An 18,188-nucleotide genomic window follows, 5' to 3' on the forward strand; every position below is an offset into this window, starting at 1 on the left:
TCAAATGGAGTGGCCAGATGCTTTGCCCCTTGTCTTGATGGGACTTAGAAGTATTTCAGACCGGAAGACAGGCTTGAGTCCCCATGAGATACTGATGGGAAGAGCAATGCGGCAAGCATGGGTGCCAGTACACAAACTGAGAAACATATCTGATGATTTGGTGCTAGAGTACTTCAAGCAACTGGGTGACCAAGTGCGTTCTATCTCTCACCAGATTGGAGAAGACGCCGTCGCCAGCCCAGCAACTCCAGCCCATGACTTGAACCCTGGTAATTGGGTTGTAATTAAGAAACATACTCAGAAGAGTTGCCGTGCACCGAAGTGGGGAAAAAGAAGACAGGTGATTCTTGTTACCACAACAGCGGTGAAGTGTGCAGGTGTGCCAAGGTGGATCCATGCCAGCCATACGAAGAAAGTGACAGAAGAAGAAGAAACTGAGGCTGAAAATTGTGCAGCTGAGGGGTCTCCTGACGTTGGTCCTGAAGTAGCTGAAGAAGAACAACCGAGCTCCAGTCAAGATGATTGGGTCCCAGTGATTGACCTGACACTCGACCCAATAAGAACCAGAAGACAAACCTACTTAGATAGAGAGTGGGATAGTGAGGACGAGACAGGAATAGAAGGAGATAATCAGGTCATCGAGATCCAAATCAAATGTGATGATGAGGAAGGCCAGGTAGATACAGAGTAGGTTATCGACACGCCTCCAAAAACTCCTGAGCCAGAAAAGGGACAGATATAGAGCAGAAGTTCAAGCGGAAGAAAATCAAAAGTTCAAAGTGCTTGAACAGGATCAGATAGAAATAGATAAATGCGTTCAGGAAGAAGAAATTGAAACGAAACAAAGCCAAATCCAGCATATACCTGAACAAGGCCAGCTTAGTGACCAGGCAGAAGAAACTGACATAAGACCTGGAACTAGTCAGACATGAAGGGAAGAAGAAGACACTGAAACAAATGTGCCACAATTGAACGAAAATAAGAGAGCACTTGAAGAAAGCCAAATTACAGTGCCAGTTAATAGATTCAAGAAAAAAGATAGAGAACCAAGATTTGTCAAAAGACTGAGACTGAGACTAAAAACTATCGACGAAGAACTTGAGCAGGAAAATCAAGACTCCAGTAAAGCCAACCAGTCTGAAGCAAAACCTAAGAGAAGAAGTGCCCGAATAAAGAGACTAAACAACAAGTGTCAGAGTCCTGAATGGACTTATCTGGTGTTGGAAGACTTTGAAAACCTTGAAATAAGTGACGAAAGTGATGAAGAATTGATTGCTGATCAGACTGACGAAGAAGTGCAACCAACCTGAAAGATTGCCCTGTGTAAGCAACCTGTGAAAAGTTACAAAGAGGGGTTGAAGCTTCTTTTAAGCCAAAATGTCTGATTCCACTGTGAATGGAAGACCAAGCATAAGTACTGATATTATGGATAGGACTAACCATAACCATTCCTTACATGATGATTAAAGATACTAATTTGTACCCTACTAAACCAGTGACAGATGACACAGAAGCGCAACAAACAGAAGACGCACCATAAAGAGTAGATACACTAGAGAAAGCAGTGAGCCTTAAACATACTAGAATGATTTTAGATACACCAGATGAGAAAGGACTACATTATCATAGAATCAAGAACAAAACTCATTTAAATGTATTTGCAAACTTGTTAGTCCACTACGTAGAAGCAATGGAGATAGAAGACTGTTACGTCTGTATGAAGCTACCTACTTCAGTAGCTGAGGGTGTTACCTACCATCACTTGCCACTAACCTATGGAATTTACTGTAGTATTTTAGCTAGTTTATTCTATAAAAGAGGACCATTATAGTATTATTACTCAAACGTAGATGTAATATTTTCTGAACTTCCTGTGCGAAGAAATCTGAATCCTGTACATACCACTAGAGATGTAGCAAAATACATGGAAGAATATAACTATAGGTAAAATAAGTATAGATGGCGCATACATAAATAACTTGACCTGTACATTACACGAACATGAAAAAATGTTTCTACATATGGTAGAGAAAAGAAGAGAGAGTTTCCAAAAGAAAGCAAAGGACAAGAATCAGAAAATCCCCAAGTGGGCTGAAAACATAGATAGCACCTCGAATGGTGGAGCTAATGCTGCATTGTTGCTAGATTTCGAAAATAAAGGGAAACTTTGTCTTCACAGAGAAAAGACTAGTTATTATAATAACATATTCATTGGTTCCAGTGAATGCGAACTCAATTACAAGGTAATTGGCGGTTGGGGTTTCAAAGATGGGTCAGAGCCTGTGATCCTGGAATTAATTTTATATGTGGGAACAAGGCTTACTTCAAATTGCCGGACCATTGGTACGGAAGCTGTTATTTTGGTATTGTCTTTCCAAAGATATACCATATGGGGAATGTCACTGGAAGCACTGAAAACACTAATGGATTAATGAGTAGTAAAAGAGAAAGTGTAGTAGAAATAATAAGTGATATATTTAGTGCAATGATACCTACAGTGGGAGTGGCTCTGAATACACACAGAATTTGCAAATTGTCTACAGTAGTAGATCGGTTATCAACTGACACTGCTGGGGGTATCCTGATGGTCAATACCGAAATGGTTTTGCAAAATAGACTTGCCCTTGACACTCTATTGGCAAAAGAGGGCGGAGTCTGTAGAATGTTGAAAGCTCAACATTGTTGCACTTACATTCCAGATAAAAGTGTTGGAATTAAGAAATATGTGAGAAACATTACTAATTTGGAAAGAGAGCTCAAACCACTGGAGTTTGACAGTGCCTGGAAGAGACTAACTGATGGTCTGTCCTCTGTAGGTAGTTGGTTCTCTAACCTAGGTAGAAGTCTTGTGAGTAAAATACTGATGCCAATAGCAGGAATAAGCTTATTTGTGCTCATAATAATAATTTGTTGTAAATGTCGAAAACACCAAAGGAAGTATGCTGTGAATTAAAGAGGAGTGAAACGAAATGTTGAAGAACTTGAGCTAGAAGAATTGAATAACAACATTTATAAAAGGATAACAAATTCTCATCCTAATAAAGATGCAGAAAAGAAACTAAATAGAAAGTTTGAAGAGATTGAAATGGGTGAAATGTGAAAAGTTGGCATCTGGTTCCATTAATAGTGATGATAGTAAATATTATTAAAAAGGGGATTGATGGAGCAAGAATTTGCACGTTAAGCGACTTGCTTGTATCAAGAACCTCAAATAATGTTAATTAACTAATCAACCTGTTTGTGTCATTAATTTGCCCCTTGAAATGACATTGTTGGGTGTCCCAGTGAAGCTTGCCTATGTGCTTACTAAATCTAATACGCTTGCCATTAAAATGGTCGCTGCTATGCGGGAATTTAGTCTGTGCATGCGTCGGTCATACCCATGTGACGTGACGTACTCGCAGTTCTGGTGCGAATTCGTTGCTCATGCGCAATACAGCTGATATGGCCGCTTTGTGTTCTCACATGCTCTAAGCTTGCATTGCCGTTTTCGCAAAACTCTTTGTTCTGCACTTACTCATAAAGCTATAGTTATTATAAAGTAAGGGATGTAGTATAGCCATTCATGGTATACAGTGTAATCTTTTATTCTGTGTTTCCTACCAGTCACGTGATGGGGGAAAAGAAAACCATGCAGCAGTGGAACCCAGCCAGCTGGCAGCCACGGCCAAGATGCTCCTGGGAACCTGAACTCCAACCTAGCCGAAGAAGCTGAACTGTACTAGAATTTGTTACATTTGTAATAACTGCTGTATACCCCATTGTTCACTGTAAAACATATGTCATGGGAAGCTAGAATTTATGGGGTGGGTACGAAAACTAAATATTAAGCCTGAGAAAGTCTAAAATGTAGGTGGTGTGATGACTTAACCTTCTCCTTTGTCCAATTAAAATTGGGGATTCTTACACTTGCAACATTGGAGGGTGGTACACTGACCCGAAAAACAGTATAACTAGCCTGGGTTTAGCTAGAGAAATTGTCCGACTTGTCCGAATAGCTGACCTGTCACTGACCCAACGCACTCTATAGGTGACTGAACTCAGCGAGCTGCGAAGCATTCTGTTGGGAGGTTCGAGAAACCCATTTGGGGTTTATGCAGACTTAAAGTGCTGGCGAAGCACTTTGCTGGGAGTTTCGAAAACCCAATCAGGGTTATTGGCAGATTCCTTGCAGAGAGGGAGTAGCGCAAGCGTTGCAACCGAAGCTGCGGGTGTTGGTCGTACCCTTTGGTGAACCCAGTCCTGATCCAAATTCTGGGGTTATCCTATCCTGACTGTCCATGAGCTGTACCTGCTTGCCTATTGGCATCTAAGTCCTTGAGGGTCCTTTCCCGTCTTTTTCAACTGACCCGTGGCCAGCGTTGGTCTTCACTCTATCCTAGGTAAATATAAAGTCTGTGTGGGTGATTGTTTATCTAAACTTGCATTCCTAACGTCTCAAATTATTGTAAAGCATAATTGCATATGTTCCTTTTCTCCCCTGTCCTTTATAAATGAGATTTTCATGCATTAATTGTCTATTAGCATGTTCCACTTTTCTACCTACCTTTAGCCAAATGCTAAATCGTTATGTTATAGTTTATGTTCCTTTCTTATCTTCCCTACAGAGAATAAGCACATCTGGATAAATCATATTGCATAAGTTTCATTTCCTTTGAACCGTTAGTGAATTTCGAAAGTCTACTTTGATTTAGCATGTTCCCTTTCTTTACCCGCCTTTAGTGAAGTTGTGAAAGTCCGTTGATCTAAAATAGCATGTTCCTTATTTTTCTCCTTCCCTTTATTTTTGATTTCTAAATGATTCTCTGCCTTATTCATAGCTATACAATATTTCTAATTCTAGTTATAGATAGTTTGGTCTGTGTTAATCTTCTACTCATGGCATATGATGATGATGATGATGATGATTAGATAAAGGTTTTCAAAACTTCCTGAGTCTGTGGTTAATATAAAAGTGTACAAACATTTCAATTGTATATTGTATTGTGTTGTCTACTTATTTTACAGCTAGCTCCTTGATCCATTGTGATCTTAGGTACCTGTGACGAGGATTGGTAAGTAAGGTACATTGGAAATAAATAGAAAGGAATAGGGTTGCTGGTAGTAGAGTATAACTTAGAAGCCCCCCTTCTTGCCCCATTCAACGTTGTTGTTAGTGGTGTTGGTGACAGGAGGTGTCACTTGCGTTGTAGTTGGCAGTGGTGGTTGTAAGGAGTCCCCCGGGTTTGATAGCCCCAGTGATGAACGTCTCTGCATTATTGCTGGATCTAATGAAAGTCGCCGCTCTGTTATCTCTATTTCCTGAGTTAGAAGAGATTATGCCCTGACTATAAAAGCGTTTAGGGTACCTGGCACTTCTCTACGCTTGGTCATTGTCTTACTCACAATTGATCAAAGCCCCAACAGTTCCACAACACCACACAATACTATAGTCTGATGCAAATAGTGAAGAGTAGTCACCAAAAAGAAAAAGGGAAGAGCAATTTACTGTAAAATGATAACTGCTGTTCGAGTAGCGTAGTCCGAAGATGTAGCCCACTTATCAAGGGGGTGGCCCAGCCGGCATCCTCCAGTCGCTGACGGGCCGCCCTTGGCCCAGGCTCTGCCTGGGCGAGGCCCGGGCATGCCCACGCGCGATGTGCATGTTGACGGCTGCGCGACAGCGCTGTGAGCCGCTTGGGAGGCTGGCAGGGCCGGACTGACAAGTCCGGGCACCGGGCAATCCCCCGGTAGGCTGGATGGGGCGGGGGCCGGTTTTCTGTCAGGAGGGCCGGTTTTGTGCCAGGGGGCCGCCGGGCCAGTTTGGAATTAATTTGGACCTGTCCCTGGTGACACCGTGACAGTCCAAGAGTAGCAGCTAATTCTATCTGCTGCATAATTAATGCTAAATGTGCAGCTGTGCCTGTCTCTGCATAACGCTGGTAGTATTCCATGTAAAATTAATTAAATAAATGCGCCACTTGCTGCTGTTCGCTCAGATATATTGGGGCAGGCAGCGCGCAGATGGCTCCTCCTCCTCCTCCGCCTGGCCCCTGCGTCTGCGCGCTCCCTTTTTAATAAAAGCACTTCGCTTTCAGTTTCCACATTTCCAAAATAAAGGGAGGGGTGAAGCGGGCGGGCCTGCGATGGGAGAACTAAACAAATGAAATCCAAATAATTATCCAATTACGGGAGGCACGGGGTGGTGGGGTTTAAAAGATCCTTTTTAGGGAACCTAAAGGCCCAGGCTACTCCCGCACGCCAGCGCACCCCAGGTGGAACAACCAGGCCCCTCTACACTGTTCTTTATCAATGCCACTAGCGGGACCAGAGAGGCCCAATCTGTATCTGTGCCGCGAGCTAGCGGGACCAGAGAGGCCCAATCTGTATCTGTGCCGCGAGCGTCCTGTGGCGATGCTGTCTACACTAAGTTGTACCAATGCCACTCCGGGGTGACAGCACAATGTTGAAATAGCAAGTGATATTTTTAAAAAGTAAGCACAAGCTATGAGAATGAGAGCTTCAAAGTCCAAATACCTAGAATCATGCACTGTGGGTGCTGGGAAGGCGCTTGTACCAGCCCTTCTGACTGTCGAAAAGCAGGGCCAAAGCAGGTTGGAAGTGAACCCTGCGTGCACATGGTTCGAATACCTCGAGGCGACCTGACATTTTAGGAAACTGACAGGGGCCTAGAATATATTTACTCGCAAGCATTTTCCAGGGGGGCCAACAAGTTTTGACTGTCATGTGACCGAGGGCCGCAATGATTATCGCAGGGTGGCAGGTTTGTGGGGCAATATAAGGTGAGCATAGGGTAGGAGAATTGTGTGCATATAAAGGCTGATTTGCACATGATAAAGGCAGAAAACCTCCGATTAATCCCGAGTTCTCCACTTGATCAAATTGTGAATCATAGGCACTTATTTTTAAATTTCACTTTGCCTCTTTTTGTCTTCATTATCACATATAAGAGCACCTCGAAATACATTACTTCATGATGCGTGTGGTACAAAACCTCTTGTGTTTTATTTCATAATCTATAATGCTGTCTGTGTGTAATAGCAACCCAGGCCATCTAGATGGTAAATATAACAACTGACTTAGCTCTTCCACCCCACTCTGAACCCTAACTGGACACTGCCTGGCCTTCCATAGTAGAGCATAGTTGGGCGTAGTGAAGGTGCTCCGGTCCAACTGCAACACTCATTCCAATCCGCTGGAAGGGGCCTCAGCCCCTGTAACCGGGGGTCTTCCTACCCCCTAAGTCCTCTACGACTATGAACGTTAGCCGGTATGGAGGCCCATAGTCACACACACCAAGGGGAACACAGACTGGGTTTCAAAAGCAGGCCCGCAGCCTCTCCCCTCCCGCCCTTGTTAATTCCACCCAACTACATCAGTGGCGCCTCTGCCCCCAGCTATCTCACCAGTGGCCCCACTACATTTTTTGCTGAATATATTGATATGTGGTAATCCTGCACACTATTATTTCACTATGGCTACTATCGTCACAATGTGCTACAGCCAGTGATGTTGCAGTCTCAGCGAAGAGGTCATGCATTGACTGGGCACGGGGTCTGTAGTCCCCTTCCTGAGAACCTGTGATGCTAAATGGTGTGAGCATAGTACAGGAATATCCACAGCAAGGCAGTGGCACAGAGGGGCAACCTATGGGCCACGTGAGAAGCAGGTGACTCCTGAAGTTGTTACTGTTGGGCGATCTAATGTGTTTGCGTCGGATGCAGTATCACACACAAGCATGGAAATGTGAGCTGCACGATATGCTCGCACTGGTGCACAGCATGATAAACTGGAATGGGGCAGCAGCAGAGGACACACTGGTGAGCGCTCATGCACGTCGATCACACTTTTGGGCAGTGCAAGGAGCTCGCACTGTGAACATTGCAAGACCACAGCAGACAGTATTTGAGGCAAGTGGGCCATAAGAAATGCTGGTGCCAGCAAGCAGGTCACAAAACTGACACTGGTGAGCACGATGAGATGCTGCAAAAACATGCAACAGAATAATTCCCGAAAGGGTAATCAATTTTGAATGCGCGCATTCATGATTTAATGTTAATGTTCACCCTATTTATTTAGTCGCATGGCATGCATTTATTTCTTGCACTATTCCTGTACCGTGATTGGTATATTAAGGGGGGCATTATTTTACATATCACCGGTAAACAATGGCGAGGGAAGGAGAAGGGGTTGTTGCGGACTGGTATGTGTGTGTTTTTCAAGTTCTCGGTAATCCACTGGAGGCTGTTCCATAAATGATCATTGAAGGGATGCAATCTAGCCTATAATTACAGGAAAGAAAGTGGCAGCTCCGGCATTTCATAACTATAATGTGTACTCGAAAACAAAAGTGCTTGGTGAGTTTGTCACCAATGATAATTTAGATAGAGGATCATTACTGAACATCACAACACTTTAAAAACCTTTCACCTTCATGCTGGAGAAGAAAGGACTATTTTAATGGCGAGGTTCTTTTGTGTTCTCTTGAAAATTAAATCAAGACAAAACAACATTGACTTAGTGTAGTCTACCGCCTGTATTGTAATGAGAGCGCATAGATAAATTGCGTGGATCTTCAAGACTGGAACAAATCAATGCAAACATGTTAGTGATGGGGTGGCGGGATGGGTAGTTGTCTTGAAAAATATGCAGGATTGCTACAAAGGAGAGAGCACATTTCGTAGTTTCTCTTCACGAGAGAAAACCTGCAAAGCGATCTGGTCTACAATGTCTTTGTGGACGAAATATATATTTTTTAAAGTTTCCATATTAATTATCGAGAGCTTTTACTGTAGCTAGCAGAGGCAAAATAAGGTTGCTTTGTGCCATCAGTATGCGAAATTGGTTGTAAAGGACAAGATAATCTAGCTGCAATTTCACTTTACCTGCTGCACCACAGCTGCAGGAGGACCATGGGGTTTGCCCTATATATTGCTTAATAGACATTCTAGGTCATGTAAACTAGGCAACACTCTTGATATTCAATCTTTATTGCAACCAATTGTGAGTTTAAATATGTGTCTTTGATTTTGTAAGTCATGATTGTCAAATGGGCATGATTAATAAGTCACCAACATGTTTTCGGTGTCACAGGATAAAGGAAACCGCAGTATCAAAGTATAAGGGTAAAGATGAAGAACATGATGGATTTATGTGTAAACCGCAGGCAGGAAATGTATAGAATGTGTTACCTTTCTGTACTGCCGTCATCGCTATGGGCAAGATTCATTCAAACTCAGCAACACATTTAAAAGGCACTTTTCTGGGTGTATTTTTCTAGCACTAGGTCTCAGCAGTAGAAGTAATTGTTAATAAAGTGATAATATATGTCAGAGTTGCGTGTCGCTGCATCTTTTTCATTGCTTGTACCATTCCGGTTAGCAGGGAAAGTGCGTAGTTTGATGTCGATTTATCCGGCACATTTCTTACCCTCAGTATCCAAACGTCTGTGTGGCACGGCAGTAAGACTACCATTGTTATAGTTTCCAGGCTTCCTCTGTTTCCCATTACTGCAGGTGCGTTAGTTTGTTCGGCAACGGCAAGGTGAAAACAATATGCAGATGTAGGTTTAGGAACAAAACATAATCATCTATTCAATATCACACGCAAATCATCTCCACCCCAGACACCCCTCTTGGGTCCTGGGTCCCTTGTGAACACGTAAAGCATCGCAGACCAGGGGTTTCCAAGTCGTCCGATAGTTTGTCATCTCTTCGTACCATTTTCATCCTGAGTTCCTCTGGGGGATTGTGCAGAATTGTCTATAATTCAATCACAGTTTGTATCGTCGCACAGTGTGTTTCTCATTCTAAAGTTTTTTTGCCATTTTGTGAAATTAAGGTGTAAAAGCATCATTAGGGAGGTTGGTTGTTGGCATTTTATAGAAAGACTGCAAGTTTGGGGACCCTTGAAACGTCAGCCAGAAAAAAAATTCTCAATGTTACTCCTGTGCCTGCACCACCCCTTTTAAGCGCATTTAATGACCTTTTGTTCTAGTGGCAATCAATCACTAAAACATATTTGCCTATTTCATGTCATATCTCTATCTGCACGTCCTCTCAGGTACTACTTATAGCAAGTAGTGTAAGCTTCTATACTACCTTGTCTCTTACAGGGTGCAGCAACAGTCTTTTTTAGGAGTCTTCTTTTTAAATCATATTGAAACTCTCTAATTTGAATTAAAAAAAAAGCATGAAAAATGCTTAAGTTGTTAAAATCCACTTACTACTGCTTTGCGACCTAGCTGCTGATAGAATTAGGATATCCACATGAACCTTCCTGCTTTCTCAAATTTGCTTGAAAATGCACCATTTGCCCACTCTTGTTTTCAAAACTTTCTCCAGGGGAGACTCGAACTGCCCTCTCACCCCGCTGCCCCCCTTATGACGGTTGGTCTTGCCACCAGCCACTCATCATGAACATTTCGCCTCACCACTTTCATATGTCTCCAGCCACCACTGGAATCCAGCACAACTCGCTACTAGTTGGCCTCTTGACCCTTTCACCACCTGTGGGGAAACTGGAGTTGGTAAACTGGAAGTGTCGTTTGATAGTGAACATTTATTTGGACACTGTAAATTAGCACTTTGTCACATATGTCTGTTTATTGGATTTCTACCATTTCACCACTGGCAGAAAACAGTTCCAATTGGTGTATTAATATAAGTGCTCTGATTTAATGCATTTAACTTTTCTGCCAACTTCTATATATCTCTAACATCAAAGTGGGTTAATGAACAAGCCGCAATGCAGTTGTGCTCGCAAACTCACTGTCATATTTTTTAAATAATATTTTTATAAGGGCAAGTAATTACCTTTTTAAATCCTATTATTGTCATTCCTTAATCCAGCTAAGTGCAGTGCATACAATCTCAGCAGCTTGTTTGAGCTGGTGCAACAGGTCAGTAAGTTAATGAACTTATTTTATGAAATGTAAAATGTACTACCTTAAAGTCTAAAAAGTCAATTTTTGTATTTTCTCTCGTAAAACTTTTAAATGTATACACCCTATTAAGTACTTCAACCACAATTAGCCATTGTGCTACTCAGGAGGGTTACAACTTTCAGATCTGTAGGATGATGCTTATATTAACACTAGGTTACAATAATTATATACAGAAAGCAATTATGAACCAACCTTGACACAAAATCTCACTGTCCCTGTTCTTTCACAAGACACAGTGTTAGGATTTCTCCAAAAAACAGGTGAAGCAGAAATTACTTAATTCCACTTGGTCTGCTGGTTCAGGCATCTGCTGAAAACTGGCAGTCTATTAGGCATTGCTCATGTTAACTCCTGTTTTTCACATCTATTTATGCCTTGACAAGTAAACTAGGAATATATCTCACTGTGTAATGCAATTTCTGAATAGTTTATACGACACCTACAAATAACAGGATCTAATCAACATTGTTCGACTCCAGCCGTTTAGTCTTCATGAGTCAATTAAACAAGTACCACTGTAATAAACTCCATTTTCCTACTTTGTAAGTAATGTGACTGAGGGCCTAGAGCTGCTGACTTTAGAACCTGGTGATCCAGGTTTGAATCGTGTCTTTGGTACAGTGCAGCCAGACTTGCAGACCAGAGTCTGAAATTATGGAGTGTTATATTCCATATAGGTACTATAATATAGGCCTCGGTAAACTTGTTACCCTTCGCCTATATTCTCTCCCTCCATTACACTTAAAATAGTGCAGCACATGAACCTACAAGCAGTGTTTTTTTATTGTTACACACGGTTACATAAAACGCTTCAACAGCTACTGTCCCCAAATGGGAAGTGTATGTGTGTGGATCTTCCTGGGAGGTCGTGCCACTAGACAATGCACACACTGCAGGAGTGAAAGCAAACAGAGAATGTTTACTAACATGGTGCACTCCATGAGATGCATGCAGTGTTCACCATTTTCATAAGAAAACGTTTAGCAGCCAGACTTGCCCCAAACATGCAGTCATGACCTGTCACTTCAAAGCAGCTGAACATATGTACTTATCCTTGCTTCTAGAACAACTATGCCATAACAGAGTGGCCTGCATGTGATTGCCCATGTATATAGTCTTTGTGACATGTCTTGTTTGCTGGGGGTACCAATTTCTATCAGAGAAACCAGAAAATGTTACTCTCACTTTACTTTGTTCTCTCTGATTCACTACTTGTGTCTATTTTTGGTGCTCTCTGAAAGAATGTCTATGGGTACATATGACTGGGTGGCTAACCTAATGTTCTTAAAAGGTCATCATCTACTATTTACTGTGCTTTGAAAGTTGATACAATTTGAATATGTAATGAAAAATGTGCTGTAAAATTCACCATTTTGGTCTGTTGTTTTCCAAAATTTTCTTGGGGGGAGAACGCCCCCAAACCCACCTAGTGGCGGTTGGTCGCGCGCTGCGCGCTCTCGCTACGCACCGGATGGGGGCTGGTCTGGCAAAATTTGCCAGGGCTGCTTTCAGTTCCCAGTCCGGCCCTGGAGGCTGGGAGATGTGGTTCCTCTGCGCTCCCCGTCCGCTTCCTCCTTCCTTAACCCCCAACAGGGGCAAACACAGCAGCAACAGGGCAGTCTTCAGGGCATCCAATCTTTTTCGACTTTGAGTTATATTCTGCGCTTCTGGTGCTCTCGGGTGACTGGGTTCTTCCCCTCTCTAGCTTTAGAAGACCCGCTCCATTTTCAAGACTTTGACTTTGCGGTGGTGTAAAGGTTTGATAGACCTGCCTCAATGCATGTAACTGGCAGTGAATGTGACTGACAGTGAGTAGGAGTATATTATCACACTACCAAGTTGCATGTGTAAATACCTACTAACGTATGTTCATCTCTATGCCAGTGATCCATGAACACCCTCTGCTTTACACCAAATGTTATAGATTAGCAAATGTCAATAACAGATTGCATAGAGGCTACAATTGAAACTCATTATTAAAATGTATGTCCTAAGCTTTTACAGAGCTGTTTTTTTGCGACATGCTGCTTTCTGAATATATGGAGTATTCAAATAAATTCACCCATTTCTTTAAGAATTTCTTTGCAAACCTGAAAGAGCAGGCAGCCTTGGATTACGGTCTCTCTATAAATGTTAGATTGATGTCCAATTGTTACATATAGTATAGTATAGAGAAGAGGGTTGGAAATCTTTATGGGCTAGCTGTCACCTCAAATTACCAAATTAATTGTCAGTTTAATTATATGCATGGAAATGTGGAATGAAACACAATGCCATCCCTTCACGCTAGCAGTAAAACAGCATGGACCGTTCAATGTTCCAAGGATCCTTTCTGATCTTTCGGATTTTTAAAAAAAATTGGAGGCAGAACATCAATTACAGTGGCTTGAATTTCCTCTGCTACAAATCACAGTGAGTGGCTTAGCTTTATTTACAAGGACTTTAATTGCTGAAGAGAGTGCTATGGTTATAATGGAAGACGAGATAGTCTTTTTTACAGACTGCACCATTACGAAGTAGAATATTTTTTTGCTGAAGTATTTCCGCATTTTGTTGTCTATTTATGTTCAGGATTTTGGTCTGTAAGTACCATTAGAATATCAGTATCAATGAAACGTTTTGTAACTGTATAGATAGAAGTATCACCAAACAGCTATTAAAATAGCCACTAGGTGGAGCTATGACACTAACAAGAGATACACAGTTAAAGGAACAGGCATTTGGAATGCAATTGGTCTCGCATTTGCGAGAGTTTGAGCTGTTGGTATTGAAAATCAAACTGTCTTTTATTCATAAGTTTTGAAAACTTGCGAGTGGTGCCTAAACATGCACTTTGTATTTTATCCTTGCTTACCAGAAGCAAGGCTGGAAGTAAAAGAGGCGCAGTTACTGACAACAGTAGCGGCTGGTGGTGGGAATGCTGCTGGGCGGTGAGGCGGGAAGGAGCAGGGTTGGGGGTAGTAAACTACGGCATACGGCCGAACAGAGGTAAGTAAACAAATAAATAAATAAAACGTTTTTCAATGCGCGCACGGCATTACCAAATGCAATGCGGCGTGCTCCAGGAGGAATTAGTTTTATCTATTTATTTGTTTACTTACCTCCATTGGGCCGTAGTCCGTAGTTTACTACCCCCTACTCTGCTCCTCCCCCGCCCCGCCTCACTTCCCGCAGCACTCCCACCACCAGCTGCTACTGACTGACAGCCTTGCTTCTCGTTAGCAAGGACTATAAGTACAAAGTGCATGTTTACCCACCGCTTGCAGGTTTTCAAAACACATAAATAAAAGGTATTGTCATTTACAATGCCATTAGCTCAAACTTTCGGAAATGGGAGACCTATTGCATTGCAAATGCTTGTTTTTCCTATGCACTTGATCCTTAACTGACTTTCCTATATTTCCTTTTCTTTTCAGTATTGATCTGAGCTTTACATTCTTACAACAGGTTTACAACAGTTTGGTTTGATGCTCTGTTAAACTGGATCTGTTTCGAAGGACTTTGCGGGTGGGATTGAGAGGGCATTTTTATTGTACCTACTATACCATGCTATTGGCATCAGATATTATACATTTGGGTTTACATATTGCCATTGTACTCTTCAGTTTGAGGCTAGTATAACAAGACTCGAGAGCCGCAACCGCTTTCTGATGACAGATCCAGCTCACTGCACCACATAAGGCAAGCTCCGGGGCTGGCGAGCACTTTAGCCCTGTTCTCTCGAATAACAAATCTTTTACAGGCATGCTGCTATGGCGTCCAGCAACACACAAGGTTACTGTATTTCTTATTGAAGGATATTGTGCAACTCTTAACCAGATTGTAAAGCATCATTTTGGTTTACTCCACACAAAACATGAACACAATGGGGCATATTCTCAAGAACGTGTGATAGCCATCGCAAAAGTAACTTAACACAACTTCCAACATCGCAGTCTATCGCGGGAATATAACGCCGTGTTACCAAAGCATTCTCAACACAGCGGCACGATGCGATTATCCCCACATAACACATAAACTGACCTTGTTAAAATCAACACCACGCCGCAAAAATATGAAATGCAAACACAAAAAAAGCTGTGATGTGGCCAATCGCGATAATAAAATCTGTGAAAACCAGCCACAGGGCTGCAATTCACATGCATCAGGCGGGAAAAATCACAAAAAAGTAGAAACTGACAAAAAAATGCCAAACAAAAGCGAAGCACAATGGATGTTGCCGGAGCAAGTACGGAGGAGAGCCAGAACCCCACAAGCCCCCCGGAAGACCTGCCTGGGACCTTGGTTCAGTCCGCAGGAAAACAGGATCCTGATAACGGAGGTGGTGGAACACCAACAACAAATGTTCGTCACCTCCACTGTGTCATTGGCAACAAAAAATGGACTATGGCAGTCTATCGTGGACAAGGTGAATGCAGTCCGAGTGCTGAAGAGGACAATGGAAGAGGTCAAGAGGCGCTGGAATGAAGTTAAGTGCAAAACCAAGCTGAAACTCGCCAACAACCGGAAGGCAGCAATGCAGACTGGAGGTGGGAGTCCTGCACCACAGGAGGAGCTGGACGACATTGAGGATATGGTGTCCACAGACATCAGTGGGGAGACGGTGTCTGGAGTCGGGGGACTGGACACTGCTCAACATGACCGGACACAACAGCACCAGGGTGAGGAACGACCAGGGACTGGGGGAATGGTGGGAGATGGCCACAATGGCACACATGCACAATTGAGCTGAGCACATCTGCCGACAAACCATGCCCCAGACTCCAACTCCCACCAAGAGACCAATGTACCCAAGTTTGCAACATCTCAGCACTGTATAAGCACAGAAGTCAAAGGCACATCACAGAAAAAGGATAAAGGGCAGCAATACAAAGCAGCAGGGGCAACCCCCCCAAAATGCAGCACACACACATAACATGCAGAGCACATCAACAATGACAACAATGTGGCACAAACCACAACACTTCCACAACAGAACACAGGACACAACTGATGCTAACTGGGTGTAGACATTGGCCAATCACAAGTGGCATTGCAGGGAAATGTGAGATGATAATGTACAAGTACAAACACACGCACGTCTGTTGCTGAAATGTCCACTGTCCCCCATCAAATAGGCAGCTCCTACGTGGACCGGATGAACCATATGTGGGCACCGCGTTCCCTTCCAGTTTTTAGGACAATTAGTGCTTAATTGGCCCGACACTCGGATTTTAAAGGCACAAATTCCAGTCTAGCCCTCATTCACAGCGGAGCCGCGTTGGGGCAGCAAGGAATAGATTTTTCCCTTGCAATCGTGAATACTATAGCGGGTAACAAGAAGCAGATACTTCAACTCTGTAAGTAAGCAATCTGAGTTGTCTCTTACCTTACAGGATGCAGATTGGCACAATAATCCCCCAACGTTAGGAAGCTTATGAGGCACACCATACTGTTACAACAAGTATGCATTTAAAACAACTTTATTATCCTCCTCACAGTACCAGTTCACCAGTCCAGGTTAAAAGCAAATAGAGCGTGTGTTTTATGTTTTGTGTTTTGTATGTCTTGTCCTTGTTCCCTTCCTTACAGGGCGCACCTTCACTATTAGGATGACAATATTTGTCTAGTAGCTGCTGCCCACACACTTTTTTCCTAGCTCACTGAACCTGGAGAAATACAAATAGCGAATGGCTATAAGAATGAAATATTATTGTTTCTTTCCTTGTGTTTTTTCCTAGGTTCACTAATCGCAGAAACCTTGTTGACAACTGTTTTAGGTACATATTAGCCTTTATTTAGATTTTCACTTTTCTGTAAAGTACAGACTTTGTGTAGGAAAACGTGAGTAAGGTGGGGATTTGTGCACCCCGTCCTGAAGAAGGAGTTCCACTCCGAAACATGTTGACGCACACAAGAGGTGATATACATTGCATTACATAGGAACCTCTAAATACACCCTTTTAACAGTACCAAACCGGGGGCCCATTAAAAATTATTTTGAGTCCACCCCACGAGCCAGGTACTTTATAACCCTCACTAAAACCACTTCAAACCCCACCACTCACTCACTATTACAGTCACAAGAATGGGGTCCTCCATCGGGGTGCGTGCAAGGGATGAAAGGCACAGTACCACATAGTCATTGCAAAAAGTGCTCCCGTGTAGACGTAGGTAGCAGCACGCCGCATCTTGTAGAGGGGTGCGAAGACCCCAATGATGAAGCATGACACCAAGGGTCCTTTTGGTGTGTGAGGGGTATTTAAAGAACACTATGGGCTCCCCACCATTGTAGGGACCACCCACACCCACACCCACTTGTGGATTACATTTGTTTATAAAATTCGGGCTAGGGAGAACAAATCCACCTTGTCTCTCTCTCCCTTTATGTTATTTTCATTATTCAGACAGCGCACAGCTGTGGGGGCTAACTGACATCTAACACACACATAGCACATGTTCTAATACCACCACATCTCAGATACCTAACCACAATCTACAATGGAGGATGACAATGGTCTAACCTTTGGAGAGGAGGAGATCGACAGGATCCTGGCAGCAGTGAATCCTTTCGTGGGCTTAAGCAATACTGACCCAGGTCCCAGTAAAACCGAAAAGATCTCTGCTTTCTTCGGCAATCGGAATGCTAAAGAACGCATTCTTCAGATCGATCACCGAAAACCAAGATGCAGAAGCTGGAATCAGAGTCAGTAGCGCCGTGATGTCAGGCACAACAGGGAACTGAGGAATCACAATTTTATTTACCTCCCGTAAATCGATAACAAACCGATAAACAGGCGGTTTCGAAGGATCAGTACGTTTTAAAATAGGCAGTACAGGGCTATTGCACACGTTTCCCCGAGTTTCTTCAATAACATCTTTCTCGATCAGATCGTAGATGATCGCTAACAGTGCCCGTTCCCCATCAAGAGATATTCGATACTGGGGAATACGTGGCAATCGCACATTTGATTTCAACTGAACAACATAAGGGGAGATGTCAAGCAGGCCCACATCATTGGGACCTGTTGCCCACAAAGATGTAGGAAGAGAACTCAATTCCGGTGGAAGCTTATCAAGAGACAAGTACATAGGAGAGACAACCCTCTCGCCTAACGTAAGCTTTACTCCCGCAGGAGAACAATACAAAGTTGCATACAAACGTTTTAGCAAATCCAGGCCCAAAAGATTTTCACCACAACCAGTAGTCAAAATCAACGGAGCTTCGAGCTCACGTGGCCCAATTGCAAGGGGCAAAGGGCGC

Source organism: Lissotriton vulgaris, chromosome 7 (genome assembly GCF_964263255.1).
Source record: "Lissotriton vulgaris chromosome 7, aLisVul1.2, whole genome shotgun sequence".
In the NCBI taxonomy this organism is placed as follows: Eukaryota; Metazoa; Chordata; class Amphibia; order Caudata; family Salamandridae; genus Lissotriton; species Lissotriton vulgaris.